This window comes from Manis javanica, chromosome 2 (genome assembly GCF_040802235.1).
Source record: "Manis javanica isolate MJ-LG chromosome 2, MJ_LKY, whole genome shotgun sequence".
Lineage (NCBI taxonomy): Eukaryota > Metazoa > Chordata > Mammalia > Pholidota > Manidae > Manis > Manis javanica.
The window spans coordinates 117,969,379-117,989,014 of NC_133157.1; the positions used below are offsets into that span (position 1 = coordinate 117,969,379).

A 19,636-nucleotide genomic window follows, 5' to 3' on the forward strand; every position below is an offset into this window, starting at 1 on the left:
GCCTTAAAAAGACATCATCAGTATTTATTTTGTTGCTCAAGCCAGAAATCTTAGGCTCATCCTTGAGTCTTCTGACTTCTTCTCCCACATTGGCAGCTAGTCCCAAAGCTCTGTCTCTCTGATCTGCCTCCCCAAAGTCCATCTTTTCTGCTCCCCTGAGTCCCAGCTATCATTGCTGACCTGGGACCCTGCTGTCACATTTCAGTGAACTCCCTGAACCTCCTTGCCCACCTGCCACCAGAGGGACTCTCAGGAAGCACGTCCGACCCTGCTGCTCTTGCTCAGTGTTTTATGGACTGGCTTCCTCCAGCCTTTGGGGGAGCTTTGCTGATGGTCCTTTGTGCTGGCACAGAGTATACACTTAACGATTGGTACTTTCTGTATCACCATTCATCTCACCAGCTCCCTCCCTTCCTATTAACTTCAAGCGGGTCCCATCCCTGTCCCCAGTTGGCGCTTTCCACATGTGATTGAGGAAGTACTTTGAAACTTACTAACATGCTCTTTTCTTTTGCCTGTCCAAGAACATGATCTGCAGCTCTTAACAGGACTGCCTTCCGTACTAAGGTATAAGCTTCATGATTACAAGGTGTCTCTCTGGTCTCTCCCTTTGTCCCTGGAGCCAAGCATGGTACTGGCACACTGAGCATGTTCCCTAAGTGTTCTTGAATGAATGAATGAATTTAATGAGAGGCAGGATTTTCCATACAGTTGTGTGACCTTGCGAAAGTCACTTACAGTCTCCAAGGACATCAATCTGCTCATCTCCAAGTGTAAACAAAAACATTCTCTACGTCATATGGTTGATTGCTATGAAGAGTAAATGTGATGATATAGGTAAACTACTCAGTATAATAACTGATTACTTTAAAATTTAAAAAATCTGAACTATGACCATTATCATGAAATAATATTCTCACCTAGCCTCTAGCTCAGTGTTGTACACACCACAGGTACTTGGTAAATAGTAAATAGATACTTTAATAAATAGTTCTAAATAATGAAAATCTGAGTCATCAAAATAGATGTTTGTTTCTGTGTCAGTAAAAAAAAAACAGCCCTTTGCTAGAGTAAATTTAGTATTACTTTAAGTATCAAACTACTTAATTACACTGAAAGTAAGATTCAGTTTGCTAATACTTGTTAGGAATAGTCTTTATGAAAATCTTCTGTTTTTTATTTTTTATTAAGTGGGATATGCTCTTAAGAGAAAACCACCAGATACTTCAGAGAGTGAAGAGACAAGTATGCTTGTAAACATTATTAGTGAAATACATTAACAATTACTGGTATGTAATGAATCAATAAATAAAATGACCTCCCAGGAGAGAAACCCCCTTAGGCAAGCCGTTGACTGTCTGAAAAAGTGGTCCTTACCTGGAGGTGAAAATGAGAGTCTAGATTTAAAGGGCAGTTCTCTGCTCTCATTTCTATAGATCTCTCTCTGAGGAACAAGGTTTCTAATAGGATAGTTAACATTTCAATGCAAAAGTACAGATTGTACTTTCTGTGATTTATATAAACATCATTCTTGACAGAATATTTTATGGCTTTAAATTTCTTATTACTCACATGCCCAATTTTAGATCAAATCCCAAATCCCAAATGAGTAATGTAGGTCAAAGAGAAATTGTGATTTATTTATTAATAATGCACTTTTTAGCATCAAGTGAGGTGATTACACCTGAATTTCAAAACTGTAAAGTTTCCCTCATGCTTTCTGTTCCCTGAGTAATTCAGAACAAAAGCTTTAGGTGGGTCCTACAAGCAGGGGAGTCAGGGTGCAGGTAAGCATGGCCTGAAAGGGGTGAGGAGGTGTCCATGCCGGGAGGGTAGTGGTAGTGGTGGTTTAGCATGGTGTGTTGAGTCCCCGAGGGGGACAAAGACAGCATCCGTCTAGGAGTTGGATGGTGACTCCACTCAGATTATTAGAGCCAGAGCTATTATCTGGGGCATCTGCAAAGAGGTCAAGATTGGTTACATAAAGGGGCTTAATACCATCAGGATGTATTATGAGGACAGTGGGAGCCAGGACCCTTTTGTTGGAAGGACATATTTGGGAAAACTAAAGAACTTCAATTGGAGTCTCTAGATCAGGTGGTAAAAATGCAGCAGGGTTAAATTTCCTGATTTTATTAATTGAATTGTGGGTATGTAGGGGAATATCCTTACTGTAGCAGTCACACACTAAAGGATTTGCAGCTAAAGGGACATCGTATAGCCCACTTAGCCTCAAGTGATTCAGGAAAAACTTATTTGTACTTCTCTTGTCAACTCTTCCTAAGGATGAAATCATGTCAAATTTGTTTGAACTATGGAATAAAGTTGGAGACTTAGCACAGAAGTCTGAATATATTTATAGATCTATATGTCTAAAGACAACATATATATACTATATATAGATATAGATATATATACACACACACACATACACATCAAACACCTGTATTTGGTATTGAACATTATGAATCTTGAAAATTTGAGAGCTAGTGCCTTATTGAATGAAATTATTGAAAAAAAAATGCTAGAGGGAAGAATCATTTTTAAAAGTTGACAGTTTAGAATTGTCACTTTAGAGTTTTCACACCTATACAAAAAATTAATATTTAATTCAGTGAGAATTTATTTTTGTATTTTGAGGATGTGACCTTTAGTTGATAGGAAAGACATTTATATCCCTTTCATTATATAAAGGAAAACCATGAATAAATGGACTCTTCTTTCTAGAGTTTCCTGGTTCCAGGTAAATCTGTGGTCCAGGTATTCCAAAGTGAAATTGTACAAAGTTGAGTTAAGTATTCAACATTATAGATAATGTTGTGTATCTTAGTTAAGGGTCTTTTAGTTGTAAGGACAAGAAAACTAAACTAGCTCCAAAAAAGGGTAAGATGCAAAAGGCAATCTCCTGGGTGAGAAGAACAGGAAAATGGGGCAAGAACCATGCGTGCTTGCTGCCTCCTGCGCTTTCACTGGAGAAACCAAGTCTCTCCTCTCTGCTTCTCTTCCGGTGTCTACAGACCAGCCTCTGAAGTTTGCATGTTGCCCATCAAGACCACTCAGAAATAGCAGCCTCAGTCTTCCCAGTCTGTATGACCTATGGGTCTAGTGCCAACAGACCCAGACTTTTAGCCCCAACTCAGAAGGGATTTGGAGTAGAAGAAGGAGCTCAGTCCGACGGACGGGCTGGATCAGATCTCCCCTTTTGATCCGGTCAGCGGTGACTGGGAATGGGCTGATATGATAGAAAGCAAGCCTGCCTGAGTCTTCCTGTTCTGCAAATAACTGTGAATAAAAAGATGTTTTTTTAAAAGAGGGTTATGGACAAATGCCTAGGGTGCCTAACTGGTTTTCTTGGTTTCACTGGAGATGGCTGGTAATTGTAGGTCTGCTTTGGTTATGTAGCTGTATTCCTATTATGTTAATGTGTGTGTGCAATTTAATTAGTAGTTTAAAACCTATACATGCTTATGTTACTCTACAAGAAGATATGTCAAAGAAATAATCAATCTCCCCATGTTTTCTTCCGTCTGCTACCTCTATAGCTTTCTTCTTCCTTCCTAATTACAACCCTTAAATAGAATTCGTGCCTCATATCGAATTTACCGAGTATCATAATTCTTCCAAGTGGGAAAGATACCTCAAGACAAATGCTGGGCATAAAAGCCACAGGGCATAAATCTGCAAAGAAGTAAAAAGCTAACCTTTTCAAACAATATTGCTTCTCTCTCACTTACCAACTTTACATTTCCCTGTATGGCCCCGGAAAATGACTGGTTAGCCAGAGACGGGTAAGATTCCTCAAGGGAGGAACAACCTAAGACAGGCACAGTCGCAGGGGGGCCATCAGGTGAGAAATTGGGAATCAACAGAGGTGAGGCTTAGAACCACACCCCCCCTGTTTTGAGAGAAATCTTCTGCATCCGTGGATGTTTTGTTGCCCTTGTCTAGCTTGGATTAATACTTAGTCTATAGGCAGACACCTGATTATCTACGTTTGCCCTCTTACAGCATTAAACCATGTTTTCTACCTTTATCTTGCATCTACCTACCACTTCAGCATTTTATTAAAAAAAATAATAATAATAATAATAAGGGAGAAATGTGGGATTCACATATAAATCAAGTATAAAAATCAAACAAATATTCATATTTGACCTGGTTATTTATAGTTCATAATGTGTGATCAAAACCAAAATTTTCTGTGATGACTGCCTTTGCACTGTTCACCATGTAAGAACTTATTCACTGTGTAAGAATTTGTTCACCATGTAAGAACTTGTTCGTTATGCTTCAGAAGATTGGAGACTGTTGAGAATTAGGCTTGGGGTTGATTAATGATTGTGCATTGAGTCCTCTATACAGAATTTTATTGTTGTTAACAACCATTTGATCAATAAATATGAGAGATGCCCTCTCAAAATAAATAAATAAATAAATAAATAAAATTAAAAAACTAAAATAAAATAAAAGGAACATGGCGAGAGACTAAAAAAATAAATAAATAAAAAATAAAATAAAAGAGGGTTATGGAAAGTGAGAGACAAAGATATTTTCTAAATAATCTGGAGAATATTTTTTTTCTAATATGCATTGCTCTGTATTCTGAGAGATGTTCAAAATTTTAATTCTTGATTGTTGAAATTAAATTACATAAAGGACACCTAAGAAAGTTCTATTTTGAAATTAAGAATGGATTTCAGACATTTTGAAAATGTTATTATTTATTAACAGATAAAAGAAAACTTTTCATCTAGGGATTTACCTAACACAAAAACTAATGACTTAAGTGAAGCTATAGAAATCTTCATAAAAGCTACCAGCTGCCTTTCCATGGTGTAATAACTTTCAGTGAACCAAAGACTTTCCTTATATTTTTTAAGAGTTTCTTCTGTGCTCCCTCAGTTTTCCTCAAATAGGAGTTGGTCTGTGCACAAGGGCATGCACAGTTGGGGGGTGCAGGTGGCTGCAGGTGCATAGTTCGTATGTTCAAAGCCAGTGAGAGTGCAGCGAGCAGTGTGGTGCTGGTGTCTTCAGAGAAAGCACTGTCCTGTCTCCATTTAAGATATAAGCTGAGTATTAAAGAAAGGGAATGATCTAGTGCCTGGTGGACTGGAAAAAGGACAGATTTTCAGGGGACATCACATTAGTTTTGAGGGGCATGGTGGTTGCATAGAAGCAGTTTCCTTGTGTCATCTTACAGACTCCTTGGATGTGAAAGCTGGAGATAACCTTGAATACCCTTTGCTATATTACATAGTAGAACGTCAGAAGATCTTTGATATCCTTATATGCAAAATGTTTTGTGAATATGAATTTCCTGATGAGAAAATATAAAGCTTTCATGCAACTAAGTAGTTTGTGACTCCAAGTAATAAAGAATAATTGATTTATTCCAATCTCCTAAATTAATAATGATAAAACAGAAGCCTGGGCCCTCTGTGAGATGGGTCTGAACTAAAACTCCATTGCTCACCTGATCTCTGTTAAGTCCCTACTCTGACTAGTGGAGCACAGTGACATTTGGGGTCTCCTGGAATAGTGTCAATTCAGTTAGTATCCAGTTAGCCTGGGAAAGTCTGATTATTCCCTTTTCCCCAGTGCACCATTACCTTGGTAAAAGGCTATAGGTGCCTTTGGGGAAGGTTGGGGGAAAGATTAACAGTAAAAATTTTTGGCAGTGTTGCTGGGGTCCTTCCTCAAGGAGTCAACCTCCCCTTCATTCAAGCGGTTCTGGGTCTTTAAACTTGCTCCAGTCTTGAAGTTGATTGAAGGACCATGACTGTTTTTATGATTTAAGTTAGACTTTTGTTCACATGACTTAGAACTGTTTTGCTTATACAGATCACATAAGAACTTAGGCTTCCCACCTACTTCACTTTTAGGAACACCAAGATCAATGAGGCAATGCCGTAGGTCTCTGCGAATCAGACTCTTCTCATTACTGCTTTGACTCAGCTGTCCATCATAGTGACTGCCCACCTTGCCTGTAGTGATTAAGGGCCACCACTTGGCTCCTGCCACTCTGTGATCGACTTATTCCCATTGCATTTAGCTTTTCCAGTTCACTGGCAGCAGTTTCCATTGTGAGTTCTAGTCTGCAGAGAAGACTGATCACAGAGCTCTTCAAGGATGCTGGGGTTCTCAAAAATTTTTTCTTGTGGTTGTGTTGAAAGGTATGTCCTCTGCACCCTCCCATGTGGGTGAGTAGTTCTTAAATGGCAAATCCACTCTAACATTCCTATCTTCCTAAACTTTGAGTCCCTTCCTTGAGAGTAGACCAATGTAGTTCTGGGACTTCAAATTCATTTACTAGGGGCTACTTTTTGGTCCATGGCTGACCCAACCAACTAAACAAAGTGGTGGAGCCCTTTCTAACTCCACAATCTGCAATATCAAATGCAAAGTCTCTGCTTCATAGCCCATGTCAATAAATTCAGCCTGACACAAATTTATGATCCTTCCACCTTTATCTAACACCCTTAATATCCATTCCCACACACATTCTCTGAATTCATGTCTGTGTATATTTGATAAACCATGTAGTGCTTTGTACCTCACCTTTAGGGGACTGCTGATACTTGAGTCTAATTGAGAGGTGGTTGGGGTGGGTCCCAAGGAGAATTAGCAGTGTCTTGTAAGGCAACTCCATCAGGAAGCATTGCAGTTTGCTCAGGCCATGCAGGGTTAACTCCTCAGATGGGGTCAGAGAAGCTACCTTTACTGGTAAGGAAGGCTCCAGAAGTTAGGGTTTCAGTGGCTCCAGCTTCAGCAGGATCTTCCCATACGGTCATGTTCCTGTTTTCAGGATCCCATTCGTTCCCGATCACTGTGCTCGCTTTTACAGTAGATACCCTGTGAAGTTGGGGATTCAGTTTGTGTTATAATTCAGCCACGAACAGGATGAGATTCTGGGTTAGGTTTTCAGCAATCTTAGTGCTGTGGCTGCAGGAGAGAAGGGTCCCTTTCAGGGCAGACACGTGGTCTTCAGGTCACTTAGGCAGCACTTGAGCTGGGAATTAGGATTCCTGAGCACACCCTTTTCCTTCTTCACTCTGTCCAGTGGCATTAGAAGCAAACAGCAGTTTCATGACACTTGTTAGTTTGACAGAAATGTTCAAAGAAATCATATATGTGGTTGCCCTGAACTGTGCCTCTATTAAGGATTTATGAGTATCCAATGATGATATTTTGTGTGTCCCTATTGCCACTTCATTCCATCAGTGATCCGTGCTGTGCTGTCTTTACTACTGGAAAGAGAGGAATTTGTGTCTTTAAATCTTATCAGATTAGAGAGCCAGTTCCAGAAATCCCAGAATCAATCCAGAAAACTCTTCTTTAGGTTTCTGTTTCTTCTGAATCAATCTCAGTACCTCAGGATTCTCCAGAGAAACAGAACCAACAGGATGGGCATGTGTGTGTGTGTGTGTGTGTGTGTGTGTGTGTGTGTGTGTGTGTATAGATAGATAGATAGATAGATAGATAGATAGATAGATAGATGATAGATAGATTGAGAGAGAGACAGAGAGAGAGAGAGAGAGACAGAGAGCCGGGGGGAGAGAGAGAGAGAGAGAGAGAGAGAGAGAGAGAGAGAGGGAGAGAGAGAGGGAGAGAGGGGGGGGGCAGACGGGAGGGGTGCAGAGAGAAACTTATTTTAAGGAAATGGCTCACGTGACTGTGGAGGCTTGGCAACTCCAAAGTCTGATGGTAGGCTGGCAGGCTGGAGACCAGGGAAGAGTTGCAGTTTGAGTCCAAAGGCAGTCTGATGGCAGGATTCCTTCTTGCTCAGAGGTGGTCAGTCTTTGTTCTATTAAGTCCTTTCACTCACTGAAGGAAGCTCACTCACATTATGAAGGATAATCTGCTTTACTCAAATGTTAACCTTGTCCAAAGACACACCTTCACAGAAATGTCCAGAATAATGTTTGGAGAAATATCTGGGCACCATGACCCAGCCAAGTTAACACACAAAATTTATCATCACATGTCTTAACCCATCAATAAAATAGATGTTAGATGTTAGATGGTGTAATAAATTCTATGAACACTTCATGTTGAAAAATTCTATCTTTTTAATAATTTCTGTTCTCATTCCTGCAGTATTCTGTTTTTAACAACAGCAACAAAAACCTATTGCTCCCCCCTTTGCTCTCTTGAGATGTCTAGGGTTTGGCTGTGTGGGTAAAATTGTAATATTTCCAGAATCTCTTGCCTGGCCTTAGTACATCCGCATATCAATAGGTGTTTCCAAGGGTTTGAGCGTAACATCTACATATCAATAGGTAATTACAAGGGCATGTGAGGGTTTATCTGGACCAGAGAGGTTGGGTAGAGCTCTGTTCTGCTGCAGCCTGGTCAGGAGAGAGAGAGTCAGGATCACTGCTTGTAAGAAATAAAGAAGTTTTTTAACTTTACTTCTCCCTTTGACTGATTCTGGTTTTACAGGTATTGTGCCCCAGATTTCCCCACAGAGTCACAGGCTGTATGGTTATAGCAAGTCAAGTTCTCTTAAGTTGTCTGGTCTATCTGAACCATGTTGGAAATCACATATTTGATGTCTTTTCTGACTCCCTAAGACCTTAAGAAACCTGTTGGTGACAGGTGTAAATCCTTTACATTTTTCTCCCTAGAAACAGGACCTATGCAGTAGGGAACAGAGTTGCTGTACAACCATCAAACAGTCCAGTAAGCCTTGTTGGAAGGGCCTAAAATAGCACAAAAATTCCCCAGAAGTGTAATCAAAGCGAAGAGCTGAAAAATCATTAACATAAATGTCCTCAATGTTCCTGTGGCTTTGACTTTTTAATGTATTATTGTCCTCCCTTCTAGCCTGTTTTCTGTTCAGTCCTGATCTCTTCTTGGCCTGCTGATCCTTTCAGTATCTGCTCACTATCCCAATGTTATGCCTGGAATTTTCCATCCATTAGGTCTTCTCCCTTGAGATGCTTATGTAACTGTTTACTTTGGTGACTTACTTCATTAGTTCCTCTGGACAAGATGATTTTCCTAATCTCCTTTACTTCCTAAGGCTTCTGAACTCATAATTTGAATTCCTGTTGCCTTTTAAAATAATTTATGTCAGGCATTTTTAATAGAATTCTGCATTTTGCTACCTTTTTAGCTTCTTGTCTTGTGAAAATGTATATTAAGTAAAAATGTCAGTTGCCCTTGGGAAACTTGTTTTTCTTTCCAGCTAAGTTTACTAACCTGAAAATGAACACGTTAGGCTTTATAACCATTAAGGTGCCTTCTAGCTCTGAAACTGTGTGGCTGCATTGGTAAAATCATCTTGAGGTTTAACAACCATTGCAGAAGTATTCAAGACACATGAAATTCAGCAAATGCCTTCCTCTCCTGCTCTTTCCTAGTCAGATGTGTGTCCTGTTTTTAATGTAACAATCATCCAATATTCTCAGATGCAAGAGCTTACTTACTTGCATATTTCATTTTTCACTTATTTTGGGACTTTTTGTTTTTCCTTCTCCACATTTCCTGGGATAAATTTTTCTTGTTTCCATACAGTTTTCAGGAACTGGGTCTGAAATATTCTTTCAGCAGGGTCCCAGGACACTAAAAGATAGATGAGACTCCAAGAGCATTGCAGTCCATTGCCCAGCACCCCTTAGACCAGTGGTCTTTGAAGCGGGTGCTAGTACCAGGGTGTTTACAAGACCTCATTGGAGAGCAAAAAGAAACGTTCATACCTATTTGTGAAATTCATAATACAGTTATAATACAGTTTTACTTTAATCTCATTCTTTAAAATTATCTTCCTCTATATGTTTCATAATGTATATATTAATAATACTAGTAAGTAGCAAATAATCTATATTATATGTAGTAGTATGCTTGCTCAAAAGTCTCTTAATGTTTGGCATGTGTCGTTAAAGAATTTGGAGTCCAAATGTTTGCCTTAAAGAATTCTTCATCTTATATTAATATAAATATATAAATGTAGTATAACCTCATGTTAACATAAGGCCTAATGACTCTTAGACTTTTAAACTCATTATTGACTATTACCCTTGTTAATTTGCTCATTCATATGTAAAATTACTAGGATTGTGTATAACTTAGGGTTCCTTGGTTGTAAGCAACAGAAACTGACTCTGACCAACTTAGGCAAGGATACTGGATATTACACCGGCTGGCTTATAAAGCCCAGGGAGAACCCGGGCAGTCCCGCCTCCTAAGAGGAGAACTATGGCAGCGCTGGCCCTTGAGCAGCATCACTTGGACTGATTCCTAGAGACCTGCTGTTGGTTGACTGACTCTAGTTCTCTCCCTCCTGATTGTCTTCACTTAAAATTCACATTTCCAAGAAAAAGAGTCTGAATGGTCTACCTTGTGTCATTTGCCACACCCTAAAATACTTCTCTCATCATCCTTCCATATATATTTCCTATGAGGTGTAGTGGGAAGGTCCTTTCCTGCCATTCCTGCCATTCAAACACCATGACATGACTACTTGCTGAAAAATGGCAACGTTTACTGACATAATCTTTTTTTCATATCTAGAAGGAGATAAAAAGTATCACACGATTAGTCTAAAATGTTACTTTCCTGCCAGGAGCAAAACTTTTGATTTTTTACTTAATCGTAAGGTTTTATTCCCTTTACTTTTCAGTTAAATGACATTTGAATTCTCAAACTATCTTCATGAGATTGAAACAAAAATGCATGCTAGGGGTCAAATACAATTAAAAAATTTTTCATATATAATTAGTAACCTTTCAGTAAAGTTAGAATCAATTTGAAATTGCTTTTAAAATCCATTTACTTTTCCCACTTACATGAAATTACTATGCTCTAATACTATCATAAAATCTAAGCTTAATCACTTTTGCCTTTAATTCATTGAAAAAGACAAGGAAGAAATTTTGGGATTTGAATTTAATATTTCTGAAAGGTAAAATGCCTGGAGTATAGGTAGATATATTTTGGAAAAATGTGATATTAAGTGTTGATTCCCCTTTTTCAGATAGTTTGTTAGAAAATAGTTAAGGGAAGACATTCAAGCATAGATTAGATAATCACCTTTGAACCTGAAAAATGATTTAGTAAGGGTATTTTTCTGTAAACGTTTTTAAAGGAAAATTTGAAGGGCCAAAGATAAAATCTGTTTACGCTGGTGGAATAGGTCATTAAGGATGCAATTATGTGGTATCAAAACATACTGCCTGCCCCTCTGGCCAAGTATATTTCTATCAGTGAAATGCCCATTTGGCTGAATATGGCCTTTGAAATTCGAAATAAATGTCAAATGGCATTACAGAGGAATCAAATATATCCAACTTTAAATCTCAATCAGTGCCTTTGTTCTACTTGGCTTACAAGCTAAACAGACTCAGCCTAAAACAAATGTGAGACAAATTTCACAACAGGGAAATCAGGAAGCAGAAACTTGAGCATGACCCATCAAGCCCAGAGCGGGTCACAGTGAGCGGCACTGTTCAGCCAGAGGTTACCCAGCCCACCTGCATGAGGAGCACAAGTGTGCAATTCGAGCAGAGAGATTTTAATCCTCTTTTTCTGAAGGGCCAGCTCTGATTACATCTAACCAGCTGGAATTAATGGGATGACATGACTAAATATTTAACCAGATGGAATTAATGGGATAACATGACTAAATATTTGGCCATACCTTCTCAGTGTAGTCCTTCCATCTGTAATCTCACTAAAGGAAAATGACTGATTCTATTAATGGTGTTGGTTTCAATAGATAATGTTAGTTTGAAGCCTTGAGTGAGGTATAATTTGCCCAAAGTTGATAGGTGGAAAATAATTTTACTCACACTTATAAATCACCTACTGTCCTCATACCAACACATAAAAACTCTCAAATTGGCCTGAATAGGGGAAGAGCAACGGGAGGAAGCATACCATCAAAATAACAATTACATGCCAAAATATGTAATATAGCAAAATTGTTAAAAATTTGAAGGTCAAAAGAATTAGAATTTAGTATGATCAGGAGCAGATTAAAAGTCAACATGGGAGAATGAAAATTTGAAATGGACCTTTAAGGATGGATAGGAAAAATATTTCACATTTTGGCTGCAGAAATTCTGATTTAGAATATAATACTTCATGGTGAAGTTCAAGTCCAGTGGCAGCTTTAAGTGAACAAAACTTTAATATTAATTTGTAAGGCAGGGTACTGAAATTGGAATTTCTTTACATGAGTCATTAGTGCAGGAAGTAAGTCTTGTCTCTTTTTTCCAGGTGTGTCAGCCCAGCTCACATACACCTGGCACGGCCGGAATACATCTGTAGGAACACCATTTTGGATGGCTCCTGAGGTCAGACGACTGAGCTTTGAGGGAGACAGATGTAATATTTGATCCTTTCTGACTTTCTTTTTCATGCTCACTGTCTCCACACATGTTTTGAAATATAGTAGAAGAAAATGTCAGTTGTGCTGTTTTTATGTGAGATTTTTGCATGAGTGAAGATGAACATGCGAGATGCTCAATGAGTATATGAATAAATGAAGGATTGAATGAATGAGTGCTTCAAATAAGAGAAACTACTTGCCTTAATTTTTCAGCTAATTTACTTTTAATTGCTTAGCATGCATCTGTTTTAATGATATTTAGACTCTGTTTTTAAATTTTAACAGAATTATTATGAAAACCCCTAGCCTCTAAGATCAGATTCAGGTCTCTTAACCTACATATAGCAGGTTCCCATATTGAGCCACTTGGCTTGGAGCTGTATTCAGCTTCCATAGATGCTTTTCACTATTAGTTTTGGGAAACTGTAGATAAACTGCCAAAATAGTTGAGGGACAAACTTTTCTATAGTCGTATCTCTGCAGTCACCATTAATGCCTTTAATCTTTTTAATTATGCTTATCAGTAAAGAACACTTCTGTTTGAAAACTCTCTGCAGCCGTTGGGAAAGCTCTACTATTTATCTACATTTTCTAAGGAGTGAAGGGAGGAAAAGCAATTAAAATACTATGTTAGTACTGAAAAGCCTTAGAATTAAATTAAGGATTAAATCCTGGTGTACTGTTTCCATTGTAATACTAATTCAATTATTACTGGCCAAAAAAGTTAAAATGTGAACATAATATAAAATAGAGGGAAAGGATATATTAAATGATTTTTAAAAATTACAGTGAATTCAAAAATATTTTCCATGGGATGTACCTCTTAGGATAAAAACAAAGTATAACCATTTAAGCAAAAATAAAATTAAGTAAGAGAAGCTCAAGTCACAGTTTCTTTAGTTTGTTTTCATATATCATTAGTGCTTTTTTTCCTTTTCCTTTTTTTTAATAAGGTATCATTGATATACAATAACATGAGCAACACTGTGGTTACTAGATTCCCCCCATTATCAAGTCCCCACCACACACCCCATTACAGTCACTGTCATCAGCATAGTAAGATGCTATAGAGTCACTATTCCTCTTCTCTGTGCTATACTTCCTTCCCTGTGCCCTGCCTACATTATGTGTGCTAATCATAATGCTCCTTAATCCCCATACCCATCCCTTCTGACCCACCCTCCCCAATCCCTTTCCCTTTGGTAACTATTAGTTCATTCTTGGGTTCTGTGAGTCTGCTGCTGTTTTGTTCCTTCAGTTTTTGCATTGTTGTTATACTCCACAGATGACTGAAATCATTTGGTACTTATCTTTCTCCACCTGGCTTATTTCACTGAGCGTAATACCCTCGGGCTCCATACATAGTGTTGCAAATGGTAGGATTTGCTTTCTTCTTAAGGCTGAATAATATTCCATTGTGTATATGTACCACCTCTTCTTTATCCATTCATCTACTGATGGACACTTTGGTTGCTTCCATATCTTGGCTATTTTAAATAGTGCTGTGGTAAACATAGGGGTGTATATGTCTTTTTGAATTTGTGATCCTGTTTTCTTCAGGTAAATTCCTAGGAGTGGAATTCCTGGGTCAAATGGTATTTTTATTTTTAGTTTTTTGAGTAACCTCCATACTGCTTTCCACAATGGTTGAACTAATTTACATTCCCACCAGCAGTGTAGGAGGGTTATCCTTTCTCCACATCCTCACCAACATTTGTTGTTGTTTGTCTTTTGAATGTTGGCCATGCTAACTGGTGTGAGGTGATACCTCATTGTGGTTTTAATTTGCATTTCTCTGATGATCAGCGATGTGGAGCATCTTTTCATGTGCCTGTTGGCCATCTGAATTTCTTCTTTGGAGAAGTGTCTGTTCAGATCCTCTGCCCATTCTTTAATTGGGTTATTTACTTTTTGTTTGTTGAGGCATGTGAGCTCTTTATATATTTTGGATGTCAACCTATTATCGGATATGTCATTTATGAATGTATTCTCCCATACTGTAGGATGCCTTTTTGTTCTGTTGATGGTGTCCTTTGCTGTACAGAAGCTTTTTAGTTTGATATAGTCCTACTTGTTCATTTTTGCTTCTGTTTCCCTTGCCCGGGGAGGTATATTCATGAAGAATGTTAGTTACTCATGTTCATGTCCAATAGAGTTTTGCCTATGTTTTTTTCTAAGAGTTTTATGGTTTCATGACTTACATTCAGGTCTTTGATCCATTTCAAATTTACTTCTGTGTATGGGGCTAGACAATGATCCAGTTTCATTCTCTTACATGTAGCTGTCCAGTTTTGCCACCACCAGCTGTTGAACAGGCTGTCATTTCCCCATTGTATATCCATGGCTCCTTTATCATATATTAATTGGCCATATATGCTTGGATTAATGTCTGGACTCTCTATTCTGTTCCACTGGTTTGTGGGTCTGGTTTTGTGCCAGTGCCAAATTGTCTTGATAACTGTGGCTTTGTAGTAGAGCTTGAAGTTGGGGAGCATAATTGCCCCTGCTTTATTCTTCCCTCTCAGGATTGCCTTTGGCTATTCGGCATTTTTGTGGTTCCATATGAATTTTAGAACTATTTGTTCCCTTTCATTGAAGAATGTTGCCGATATTTTGATAGGGATTACATTGAATCTGTAGATTGCTTTATGCAGGATGGCCATTTTGACAATATTAATTCTTCCTAGCCAAGAGCATGGGATGAATTTCCATTTGTTAGTGTCCTCATTAATTTTTCTCGAGAGTTGTTTTCAGAGTATAGGTCTTTCACTTCCTTGGTTAGGTTTATTCCTAGGTATTTTATTCTTTTTGATGCAATTTCGAATGGAATTGTCATCCTGATTTCTTTCTGCTAGTTCATCATTAGTGTATAGGGATGCAAGAGATTTCTGTTTATTAAGTTTATATTCTGGAACTTTTCTGAATTCAGATATTAGTTCTAGAAGTTTTGGAGTGGATTCTTTAGGTTTTTTTTATGTATAATATCATGTCATCTGCAAACAGTGACAGTTTAACTTCTTCCTTATCAATCTGGATGCCTTTTAATTCTTTGCGTTGTCTGATTGCCTTTCCTAGGACCTCCAGTACTATGTTGAATAAAGGTGGGGAGAAAGCAATCTTAGAAGAAAAGCCTTTAGGTTTTCACTGTTAAATATGATGTTGACTGTGGGTTTTGTCATGTATGGCATTTGTTATGTTGAGGTACTTGCCCTCTATACCCATTTTGTTGAGAGTTCTTATCATGAATGGATGTTGAATTTTGTCAAATGTTTTCCAAATCTATGGAAATGATCATGTAATTTTTGTCCTTTTTATTGATAGAGTGGATGTTGATGGATTTTTTAATGTCGTACCATCCTTGCATCCATGGGACGAATCCATCTTGATCATGACATACGATCCGCTTGATGTATTTTTGAATTCAATTTGTTGAGTATTTTTGCATCTATGTTCATCAGGGATATTGGTCTATAGTTTTCTTTTTTGGTGGGGTCTTTGCCTGGTTTTGGTATTAGGGTGATGTTGCCTTCATAGAATGAGTTTGGGAGTATTCCCTCCTCTTCTATTTTTTGGAAAACTTTAAGGAGAATGGGTATTATGTCTTCTCTAAATGTCTGATAAAATTCAGCAGTGCAGCCATCTGGTCTGACTGTTTTGTTCTTGGGTATTTTTTTGATTCACTTTCATTGCTGGTAATTGGTCTGTTTAGATTTTCTGTTTCTTCCTTGGTCAGTCATGGAAGGTCCTATTTTTCTAGAAAGTTGTCCACTTCTTCCAGGTTATCCAGGTTGTTAGCATATAAATTTTCATAGTATTCTGTAATAATTTTTTGTATTTCTGTGGTATCCATAGGGGTTTTTCCTTTCTTATTTCTGATTCTGTTTATGTGTGTAGATTCTCTTTGTTTTTTGATAAGTCTGGCTAGGTGTTTATCTATTTTGTTTATTTTCTAAAAGAACCAGCTCTTTGTTTCATTAATTTTTTCTATTGTTTTATTCTTCTCAATTTTATTTATTTCTTCTCTGACCTTTATTATGTCCCTCCTTCTACTGACTTGGCCTCATTTGTTGTTCTTTTCTAGTTTGAATAATTGTGAATTCAGACTGTTCCTTTGAGATTTTTCTTCCTTCTTTTAATTGGCCTGGATTGCTATACTTTCCTCTTAGAACTGCCTTTGCTACGTCCCACAAAAGTTGGGGCATTGTGCTGTTGTTTTCATTTGTCTCCATATATTGTTTGATTTCTGTTTTATTTTGGTCATGATCCATTGATTATTTAGGAGCATGTTATTAAGCCTCCATGTGTTTGTGAGCCTTTTTGTTTTCTTTGTACAATTTATTTCTAGTTTCATATCTTTGTGGTCTGAGAAGTTGGTTGGTAGAATTTCAATCTTTTTGAATTTGCTGAGGCTCTTTATATGGCTAGTATGTGGTCTGTTCTGAAAAATGTTCCATGTGAACTGGAGTAGAATATATATCCTGCTGGTTTTCGGTGGTGTGTTCTTTAGATATCTGTTAGGTCCATCTGTTCTAATGTGTTGTTTAGTGCCTCTGTCTTCTTACTTATTTTCTGTCTGGTTGATCTGTCCTTTGGAGTATGTTGAAGTTTCCTAAAATGAATGCATTGCATTCTATTTCCCCCTTTAATTCTGTTAGTATTTGTTTCACATATGTAAGTGCTCCTGTGTTGGGGGCATAGATACTTAGAATGGTTATATCCTGTTGTTAGACTGACCCCTTTATCATTATGTAATGTCCTTCTTTGTCTCTTGTTACTTTCTTTGTTTGGAAGTCTTATTTTGTCTGATTCAAGTACTGAAAAACCTGCTTTTCTCTCCTTAATGTTTGTATGAAATATCTTTTTCCATCCCTTCACTTTTAGTGTGTGTATGTCTTTGGGTTCAAAGTGAGTCTCTTTTAGGCAGCACGTAGATGGGTCTTGCTTTTTCATCCATGCTATAACTCTGTGTCTTTTGATTGGTGCATTCCTTCCATTTACATTTAGGCTGATTATCAATACATATGTACTTATTGCCATTGCAGGCTTTGGATTTGTGGTTACCAAAGGTTCAAGGGCAGCTTCTTTACTATCTAGCAGTCTACCTTAACTCACTTACATGCTATTATAAACACCCATCTGATGATGCTTTTTTCTCTCCCTACGTTTACTTCCTCCTCCACTCTTTATATTTTAGGCGTCATAGTTTGTACTCTTTGTGTATCCCTTGACTGACTTTGTGGGTAGCTGATTTAATATTGCATTTGGTTAATGTTTAATTGGTCTACTGCCTTTGCTGTAGTTTTATTTCTCTGGTGACAGCTATTTAGTCTTAGGCACACTTCCATCTAGTGGAGTCCCTTTAAAATACACTGTAGAGATGGTTTGTGGGAGGTAAATTCCCTCTGTTTTTGCTTATCTGGGAATTGTTTAATCCCTCCTTCAAATTTAAATGATTATCTTGCTAGGTAGAGTGTTCTTGGTTCGAGGCCCTTTTTCATTGCTGTGAATATATCATGATGATAGCCTGATGGGTTTTCCTTTGTAGGTGATCTCTTTTTTCTCTGTGGCTGCTTTTAATATATATATATGATTTATATATGTCTGTATTTATTATTGGCCTTCATGTGTTTAGAAATGGATTTGTTCACAGCTGTCTTGTTTATTTGCGCTTAAGCTCACCACCCAACCTAGAACCAGAATGTTACCAATAGCAAGATTTGCCTCTATGCTCTTCCTCTATCCCACCATCTGGCTTCCTCCAAGAGTAACTCTTGTCCTATGTATTGTGTTTATCATTACTTGCCTTTTATTTTTCCATCACACTCATAAATTTATACTTATACTGTTTTCTGCCATTGCCATTAATATCAGGTATGAATAAAGATATACTTATGAAGGATTTACCCTTCCTGGGTGACATGTATCTAAATGATACCAACTAAACTGTGGTGTGTCAACACAAGGGCTTGTTAATGTGTTAAATCTGAGGTTAAGTACAGTGAGAAAGGTGAAATACTGTTCCAGATAGAGGCCTTACTTTTCTTTCACTTTATGGGTCATTTCGTAGTACTGTAGTCCAGTGATAAAACTCTAACTTGCCATTATCCCCAAGTCATTTTTTATTTGTTCTATAGGTTGGCATTCACAAAATGTAAAGGTTTTAAAAAATAGTTTAAAATGTAAAGTTGAATACTCTTTAGTGATCACTGACATTATGATTGTTTGCAGTCCATCTGTATATTTACATATTTTGAAATAAATACTGAAGTAATTAATAATTCTTATATGTAATACTACTTTATAATACTGAAAAAAATTTCCCTTTTCTCTTGTCTCTCAATCACATCCTTTGATTAGTGAATTTTTTTTGAAATTCATTACAGTTATGTTTTTTATCTTTGCCAAGATAAATGTCTTCATTCATACTTAAAAGGTCTGTGGAGTGGCTATCCTCTGACAAGCCTTAGCTGTCCATTTAATCCCATCCCCATCCTTTCCATGTAGGACACCGTTTCTTTTCCCTTTCTGTTTTGCATTTTCAGAAACATTCCTTTTCATAGGCTTCTTCTTTGATATTTACAGCCTGCTAAGATATTCTCTGCTCTCAGCATACAAATAGTTACTAATAATTTGAACTTTTATTTTCCTAAGTCACTGCCTTTTCTCATAGTTGTCAAACTTCATCAGTTTGAACACTTATACATTGCTCCAAACATTTGCTGCATGTTTGTTAAAATCATAAGCTTCACCATTTTTTCTTTTCTAATTTTCTACTAGGTGATTGCATGTGAACAGCAATTGGATACCACGTATGATGCCAGATGTGACACATGGTCCCTGGGGATCATGGCTATTGAGCTAGGTGATGGAGATCCCCCACTAGCTGACCTGCATCCCATGAGAGCACTCTTCAAAATACCAAGGTGAGAGGACTAGCGTGGGGCCCAGTACCAGCATCGTATCTTTCTTCCTCCAGCCCTTGAGTGCTCTCATGGAAACAGTCATGTAGTTCAGCAAGTTAGGAGCAGAATGGCCTGGAATGTCATTCTGCTTCTTCCAAATCACTGTATTTGTTCAATAGTTTCATTTCCCCGTTGTAAGTGAAGGAGCTTGCTGTTGACACTCGGTGTGTCTTTTTTCTTTTGCAAGGATTTAACCTCTGAAACAGCAATTCCTCCCACTCTGTTTGCTCCCAAATCAGTCTTGAGGCTCTCTTGTCCATGGCCAATGCAGCATGACTTGTTCTGTCTTACTCTATCAGTCAAATAATTTTTTTACTACTTGCTAAGACTTCCCTTTGTT

At 37.7% G+C, this 19,636-nt stretch overlaps 1 pseudogene; it reads left to right on the plus strand.

Moving 5' to 3' along the window:
• The window catches only part of LOC140847838 (myosin-IIIa-like), a 50,262-nt pseudogene extending 30,992 nt beyond the window's left edge, over window positions 1–19,270 (plus strand).
• Window positions 19,271–19,636: the final 366 nt, after the last annotated feature.